The sequence below is a fragment of the Ictidomys tridecemlineatus genome, chromosome X, assembly GCF_052094955.1.
Source record: "Ictidomys tridecemlineatus isolate mIctTri1 chromosome X, mIctTri1.hap1, whole genome shotgun sequence".
NCBI classification, from domain to species: Eukaryota; Metazoa; Chordata; class Mammalia; order Rodentia; family Sciuridae; genus Ictidomys; species Ictidomys tridecemlineatus.
In genome coordinates this window covers 1,126,301-1,133,287 of record NC_135493.1, presented here as the reverse complement: position 1 = coordinate 1,133,287, position 6,987 = coordinate 1,126,301, and the positions used below count along the sequence as shown (strand labels likewise).

Here is a 6,987-nt window from a genome sequence, read left to right as displayed (position 1 = left end):
ACCTCCCACTGCCTCCTGGAGCTTCCCGCCCTTCCATGTCACAGTCTCTTTCCTAGCCCAGATGGACTTAAGGCTCCGGTGTCCACCAATCCAGTGACAAGTGAGGCATAGGTGGCTGTTGGATTGTGGGTATGCATGCGCCAGCGGGTGCACACACACCCAGAGCACATCAAATGCACAGAAAGCAGGGGTGGGGGGGGGCGCAGAACTTCAGGGATTTCCAATGTCCCAAACAAACAGTTTAAACACTTAGGTGCTCTCTAACTGGACTCCCCTGCTTTCGCTGCCATCTGCTGGGAAGTGCCCCGGAGCTTTCTCCTTCTGCAGTGCTTCTCCTTGCAGCATCAGAGCCTTTTTTTTTTTTTTTCCTGCTCAGATGGCAGTTTTTGTCAACAGCATAGGCTGCATTTCTTAAATTCACTGGGAAAGTCTCTTTGAGCCAGTCATATGCCACTCGTGGTGCTGTGTATTTGTTTTTGTTAAATCTTCTACTATTCTCCCTAAACTGATATTCCTGGGTTGCCTCTGGTTACTGACTCTCTGGATGGAACCCCAGGCCTTTCCCATGCCATTGCTGCCTCAGCATGTAGCCCCAGAAACTGCTTTGATACAACTCCTGGGCCAACTACTATGTGGAGATGCTTCCAGTGTGCTATTTCTCCATTCGTAGGACACAAATGCTTATTGTCACTGGGCGGCACAGGATCCCACTTGGGGAAGAAAGTGGCTAGGCCAGAAAGCTCGCTGTTCAGAAATGTTCAGAATGGGGAAGGGAGTATTCTCAAATCCAGTGGGCTTCATGATACACCCGTTTGCGTATGAGCCCCTAATTGTGCTTTTGTGTGAGAGTTGCCCTTCACAGAATCCTCTTGGAAGACTTGTTGACATCAATACAGCACAGTGGGAAAACCGATACATGTTTATTGTATTAAGAAAGAGGAAGGGGCTGGGGTTGTGGCTCAGCGGTAAAAGCACTCACCTAGCACGTGCAAGGCCCTGGGTTTGATCCTCAGCACCACATATAAATAAATAAAATAAAGATAGTGTGTCCAACTACAACTAAAAATATAAATATAAAAAAGAAAGATGCAAGTTACAGTCACATCCCAGAGATAACCCCTGTTAACATTTTGATGAATATCTTCTTCAAGTATATAATGTGCCTGTGTCTGAGCACACACTTTCTCTCTCTGTCTCTCACACACATGCACACACACAGACACACACACACACACACACACACACACAATTTTAACGTAATAGTCATCTCTCACACCTCTACATGGACAAGCAAAATGGTTCATGGAGGTCAACCTTGGTCCTTTTTGAGAGTTCCCACTGAGACAAGTCTTACACAGTTGCCTCTACCCATTCCCCCTCCCCTCCAAAAAAACCCCCAACTTTCCTTCAGTTCTCTGCCTGGATCTTTCCTCCCCAGGAAGCAGGAGGTGGGTTGACTAAGGTCAGTCCCACGGAGGACCTCAGCCCTCAGCAGCACCCTCAAGACACTTGGTGGCCTGTAGGGTCCCCATACTCTCTTGTCCTGACTACCCCAGGCTGGAGATCCTTCCATAAGCATCACAAAGCATGATTTCCATCAGTGACATGGGTGTCGTGCGTGCTTTCCCAAACTGCCTCTGGTCGTGTTGATGGATGTATTTCCAATGTGAATTTGTAGAAACCGGAAGCCATGGTGAGAAGTAATGTAACCATCGTCTCAGAATTCCTCCTCCTGGGACTGTCAGAGGTGCCTGGACATCAACCCCTCCTCTTCAGCCTGTTCCTATCCATGTACCTGGTCGCGGTGGTGGGGAACCTCCTCATCATCCTGACTATCGGCTCTACCCCCACCCTCCACACGCCCGCCCATGTACTTCTTTATAGCCAGTCTATCCTGTGTGGACGTCTGCTTCACCTCTGTCACTGTACTAAATAAAGATGCTGCTAAACATCCAGACTCAGAGCCAGTCCATCCCTTATGTTGGGTGCCTCACTCAGATGTATTTTCTGATTTTATTTCTAGAACTGGACAATGTCCTCTTGGCGATGATGGCCTATGACCGATTCGTAGCCATATGTCACCCTCTTCACTATGCCGCAACCATGAGCCCCAAATTCTGTGTCACCTCCTTGAATGTGGCTCTGATTGTCACTAACATCTATCCCTTGGTCCACACCCTGCTTATGGATACACTGTCATTCTGTGCAAGTGTCAGAATTCAACACATTTTCTGTGAACTCTATGCATTGCTAAAGCTCTCCTGCTCAGATATCCATGTCAATGAGTTGGTTGTTTATACCCTGGGGAGTCTTCTTTTTGTGACCCCCTTCCTCCTGATTTCTCTTTCCTACATGCGCATTTTCTCAGCCATCCTAAGACTGCATTCTTCTCAGAGCAAGATGAAGGCTTTTTCCACTTGTAGTTCTCACCTTGCGGTGGTGTCCTTGTTCTATGGGACCCTGTTTGGGATTTATCTGCAGCCTTCCTCGTCTTACACAGTTGAGGATTCCGTGGCCACGGTCCTATTATATGCAGTGGTGGCTCCCATGCTCAACCCCTTCATATACAGCCTAAGGAATAAGGACATGAAGGGGGCCCTGAGGGGCCTCTTCATTTGGAGCAATGTCTGGTTTTGGTGACACCAACTTCTGCTTCTGAGCCAGGATGCCTTGTCTTTTCCTCCCCTTCACTGGGAGGGTACTGTCCCTCTCTCAAGACCCATCTCCCAAGCGTCTGGCTGTGTCCCACATTTCTGCTGTCTTCCACCTTCATCTGCTCAATGAACCAGCACTCCCAGATTGACTTTGGTGTTCCTGGCCCTGGGGACGTAATTCCCGGGCATTCTGTATGTCCCATGTCCCTCACCACCCGTCTGGAGTCCTGCCTGTCCCTTGAATTTGTATATGTACCGACTTAGGCCCTGTGTGGTCCCCAGAGGTAGGCAAACGGAGGCTCGGAGAAGGGTTCCCCTTCTGCAGCCCCCAGGGGTAGGAACTGTTTGGATGGAGCCCAAGAGCTTCCTTTCACTTCTCAAGAACAACAGGCACAATGAGGTGCTCCTGTCCCTGGGCAGCAATAGACGTATGGGCTCTGACCTCATGGCCCAAACACTAGGCTTGTGAGCCAAGTGGAGGAAAGTACAGGTGCCCTTTCTGTACTCCTGGGCTGAACATGGCTGTCTTCCTCGTGTCCAAGCCACGCCCCGGACTTGTTGACTTTGCAAAGGACAGTCCTAGATGAAATGACATTCACGCCCCTCTAAACCCGTGCATATGATAATGATAACTGTATGGCCGAGTGTCTTTCCAGGGATGGACAGGATGAGGGTCCATCTCATGTGTTCTACACCTTGGCCTTGACAGCCTCCTTTTGAGACATGGGGTCTGTGTCCCTCCCCTACCCTGCCCCCTTGAATGTGAGCAGGTCTGGTACTGCTTCCACGGCTGGAGGACAGTGGGGTCGGTCGATGCTGCTTGACATGATAGCAGTGAAGCTTCTCGATTGTTCCCTGGAATAGGGCTCTGGGAGCACTGAGCTGCCTGTAAGAAGTTGGGTTGCCCTGGGGCTGCTGCCACGGTGGAGAGGTCTTGAGGGCATCTCTGGTGCACAGGGCCTGCCTTGGAGTCTCCCGCACACAGACAGAAGACCTGTGAGGGAAGGACTCTCGGATGATTTGGCTTCCACCTGCTTCAGATGTCTCGGCTGATCCTGCAGATGTCCCAGAGCAGAGGCCACGAGTGCCTGCTGGGCCCTGTGGGAGTTGCTGGCCCAGTGCATCTCTGGGCACAATGAAATGGGTGTCTGATTAGGATCAGCTGACTTAACAAAAAGCAGATACAATCACGCAGGAGAGAAGGGACGGAAACTAAATGTTGAAATTGCAAAACTACCTTGAATGCAGATGAAATGAGCAGTTCTGTAGAAATAGATCAGTTTCCCAGATTGACACCAGGGGATCTAGGACAAGGCCATTCCCTGTAGCCAATATTGTATGACAGTCTGCATCTCACAACGGCATCACGACTCCTTTCCTTGCCTGCTGGAGTCTAGGCATGTGGTACCCAAAGGGAGCAGATGGCCGTCGGCACTTCATGCTCAGTGAGACGCTTCCTGTGCACCATGTTGGAAGTGTGCCCCTCTGTGAACCAGAGCTCCTTGACCTTCAGAGCCTAAATTTCCAGGTTCCTGGCCAAAAAGCCAGGCCATTTACCCCTGCTCCTGAGTTACGGTGTATTCTAAGTTCCAGACACTTCTCTTTCCATACACGGTATATGAGCAGGTGCAACACCTAAAACCCTGTCCGTCAGGAGGATGGTTTCCTGTCACAGCTGGGTTTGACAGCCATCCCTGAGGGGACTGTAGTGCATCAAAAGTCATTTTTTTGGCTTGTCCCCCCCCCGCCCCGCCCCGCCCCGCCCCGTACCGGTTGACCAGGAAACAAGCTTGTCTTTTGGTTACCTCTGCCAGCTCACAAAAGCTTTCCCTCCCTTGCCAAAGTCTTCCCTGTCTCATCTGCCTTCACCGGGCACCATGATAATTTCCCTCCATCACGACTCCTCTGTGAAGCCTTCACAAACTCGTCTCCCTTCATAAGGCACTAATACCCCTCGCTTCCCTTTGCTGAGACCTTGTGTCACTCACTTCCTCTCACAAAGGTCTTGCCTTCTGACACTAATGGCTGCCTTGCCTCTATATCCCCAACAGATCCTCCTGTCACAGGAGGAGAGATGTCCCCAAAGAAGGGTCTGAGGAGTTCCCAGAGAGAAGGGGAGACTTGACGCAGGACCAGTGGGGTTCTTGGCATACCTGATGGAAAAGAATTTCAGCCTGTGGCCGACAAAGGCATAGAGAAAGGCTTATTTAGAAAAGTAGGTACATGTTCAGGGGAGGATGGGGGCAATCTCAAGACAGAAATATGCCTTGGGGGTAAAGCAAGGAATATTTGGATGCAGACCATCCCCAGAGGGAAAGAAGTGAGCTGCCTGTTGGTGTGGTGTGTTAACATTTAGAGGACGACAGTTTGTAGGGGCTGGACTAGAGGTGGTGGTGCCAGGCTAGAGTTCTGCAGTTCCCGACTAGTTTTCCCTACCCTTTGTGTCCCTCAGGAGTTGCAACAGTTCACCAGTGCTTTTTGCCTTTCAGTGGTTCATGGGTGTTTCCTGCGTTTTCATGGTTCTTGGGTGACTTCCTCTGAGACTCAACAACTCTCCCTTTCTCCCCAAATTCCTATGGTTGCAGAGTCCTTCTTTCCCTTCCCTCCCCATCTCCTAGGCTTCCTCCTGAGCTTCCTTCAAACATCTCTTCCCTGGACCACCTCCCCTGACAAAAGCCTTCCCTGTCACTGCTCTCCTCACAAAAGATTTCCCTCCTCCATTCCAGCCACAAGCAGTGATATCCCTTACCTCCCCTCAAAGTGTCCTTCCACCCCTCACTTCACCTCACCAAATCCTTCATTCCACCAACTGCCCTCAGAAAGGCCTTCTCTCAGACCGCATTGCCTCTAGCAAAGCACTAAAGTCCCTCCCCTCCTCTTGAAAAATACTGACTTCCCTCACCTTCCCTCACAAAGACCTTCCCTCCCCCATCTCTTCTCACCATCTCTTCCCTCTTGGCTCATGAAGTTATCACACCCCATTCACTGCTCAGAGAATTCTTTGCTCCCTCCCTTTCCTTCACAGTGCCACCCACACCTTGCCTCAGAACATAATGACCTGGCTCTCCCCTGTCATCAAGACCCTCCCTCCCTTACCTGCCTTCACAAAGTCCTTCTCTTCCTCAACTCCACTTTCAAAGACCTTTGGTCCCACACCTTTGCAAACTTTGAAACAAACAGGCTTCTTCCAGCTTCCTTCAGAGCCTGTTCTGAATAAAACCAATTTTCCTCCCAATTTAACGCCAGATAATTCTGGAGCAGCAGCGAGTGTGTGGAGCCTAGCCTTTTCCCTCCCGGGAGGTATTATTACCAAAAGCTGGGACCTTGATCCCTATGCCAACCCAATAATGGGGCACTGTTTTGACAAAAAGGAAAAACAAGTTTGATTGCTTTGCCAGCAACAGAGAAACCCAGGGACTGACTCCTCTCTCAGAGACCATGATTCTGCCCAAGGGCAGGGGTGGTGGGGCAGGGAGTTTTTAAAGAGGTGGTTCAGAGGAGTTCAGTTTCCCTGAGATTAGAAAGCAGACATTAGGGAGGAGAGGATCGGGGAGAAGGTCATGGAGGAGGAGGTCATGGAGGAGAAGGTCACGGAGGACCCAGTCACAGAGGACCAGGTCACGGAGGACCAGGTCATGGAGGACAAGATTGGGAAGAGTTAAAGAAAAATTGTGAGTTTTAGAACAACAAGGGATACAGTCAAAGCATAAAGTGAACCACGGTGACAAGGAAAGGGCTCAGGACTGACACACTCTCCTAACTTGCCGGACCTGTACTTGGAACCACAAGAAAGGTCCTGCAGCTGCCTGGAGATATTAAATCCCAGGGCAGTTGCCCTTTTCCTTCCTGTTGCAACTGTGGCTACTTAAAACTTGCTTCATAGGTGAGGAAAATGAGGTCACTGGAAATGGTTGATGGGCCATTGTTGGTAGTCCCACCAGGGTGCACACGAAGGATTTTATCGGCACCAGTTGAGGTTCTGGACCTCGAGAGGATCATTTTGCAGTCTACATAGGGCTTGAGTGAGCCATTTGGAGCTTAAGCTGTGTGGAGAGCAGGCTATGCCCCGCTCACAGTGACTCCACAATGTATAGAACAGCCATTTTTCAGGCTGTGTCTAAACCTGAGTTGCTCCGTTTTCTGTGTCTAAACCTGAGTTGCTCCATTTTTAAAAGCAGTGGTGTGCCATGCGCTACTCCATTTTGAGTATAAGGCAGAATGAGTCTGGCCCTTGCTCGTACAAGTAAACCACCACCATCTGCCCAGCGCAACCATGAGGCACAAACTGATAAACAACCTATACGTGGCAAGTTACCAAACTGAATCAAGGTGC

The 6,987-nt window shown here is 50.2% G+C and overlaps 1 pseudogene; it reads left to right on the top strand.

Moving 5' to 3' along the window:
- The first annotated feature begins 803 nt into the window (after nucleotides 1-803).
- On the top strand, nucleotides 804-2,640 carry LOC101968016 (olfactory receptor 1N2-like; annotated as a pseudogene).
- The last annotated feature ends 4,347 nt before the right edge of the window (nucleotides 2,641-6,987 follow it).